The sequence below is a fragment of the Rhipicephalus microplus genome, chromosome X (genome assembly GCF_043290135.1).
Source record: "Rhipicephalus microplus isolate Deutch F79 chromosome X, USDA_Rmic, whole genome shotgun sequence".
NCBI lineage: Eukaryota > Metazoa > Arthropoda > Arachnida > Ixodida > Ixodidae > Rhipicephalus > Rhipicephalus microplus.
Genome location: NC_134710.1, coordinates 209212142 through 209213345, shown reverse-complemented (window position 1 = coordinate 209213345; position 1204 = coordinate 209212142). Strand labels below are relative to the sequence as shown.

Here is a 1204-nt window from a genome sequence, read left to right as displayed (position 1 = left end):
CGGGACGATGCCTTTTTCAGAGGGGGACAGTGCCACGTTCCATTCCTCAAGCTTTGTTATCGTCCCAATACACTACACAATTCTCAGCGCAAACCGCGCCTGCAGTTTTCGAGGAGCTTCAGGACTGTAGTAGATTATTTCGATAAGATCACGCCCACTATGCGAACTGTACAGATTATTCTGGAACCTACGCCACCGCCAGCGATAACGCTAGAACATCCAACGGCAAGAGTATAAATGCCGACGCACTTCGCCGCTTGTCAGTAGTTGATCGACGGCCGACGCTCCGTTCGCCGCTATCAGTCCAAGACTGCTACTGTAATCGGATTTTCCGTTTACTGGGCACAGGTTCGCCCAAATAAACAGTTAAATTCCAACGCAAAGTCTCCTGTCTTCGACCACGTCACCACCCCGTGACAATATATATATATATATATATATATATATATATATATATATATATATGAGATATAACAGACAGTAATGCCAAGGAATGTACACGGGAAGTTATTATTAGAACCAATGGAATGTAAATAAGAAGAAAGAAGAAAGAAAAGTGGATGAAAAACTTACCAGCTGTGAGCAGGAATTGAACCCACGACCTTCGAATTAGGTGTTTAGGTTGTATAAGAGGGCCAATTAATCAGCTGCCCGCTGATAATAAGTTCACGTGCTACGTGACGCCAAAACATGCGAATAAGAGTGTTTTCACACTCGTTGTTTGGCTTATAGATGGCGCTGACTGTCACTGTTACTTCTAAATTTACATATAAACCCCAAAAAGTGGATGGAGGGACTGCCGCTGTGATAGCTCAGTGGTTAGAGCATCGAACCCGTAATTCGAAGGTCGTGGGTTCGATTCCTGCTCACAGCTGGTCATTTTTTCATCCACTTTTCTTTCTTCTTTCTTCTTATTTACATTCCATTGGTTCTAATAACTTCCCCTGTACATTCCTTGGCATTACTGTCTGTTATATCTCATTAATATTGTGTTAAACCACGGAAATACGAGCCCTTAGGTATACATTTCTCTCCCTTATGTATATATATAAATATATATATATATATATATATATATATATATATATATATATATATATATATATATAGGGTGTCCCACATATCTTGAGCTGAGAGTTTCATATGCGTCTGTTTTTTTATTCACGTGTCTTCGAGTGCGTGACTGAGCAGATATTCTTCCACT

At 40.4% G+C, this 1204-nt stretch overlaps 1 non-coding gene across 1 annotated transcript; it reads left to right on the top strand.

Annotated features, from left to right (window-relative positions):
* Positions 1 to 801: 801 nt before the first annotated feature.
* On the top strand, positions 802 to 874 carry TRNAT-CGU (transfer RNA threonine (anticodon CGU)). The gene has a single exon. It is a non-coding gene; the product is annotated as a tRNA-Thr (tRNA).
* Positions 875 to 1204: the final 330 nt, after the last annotated feature.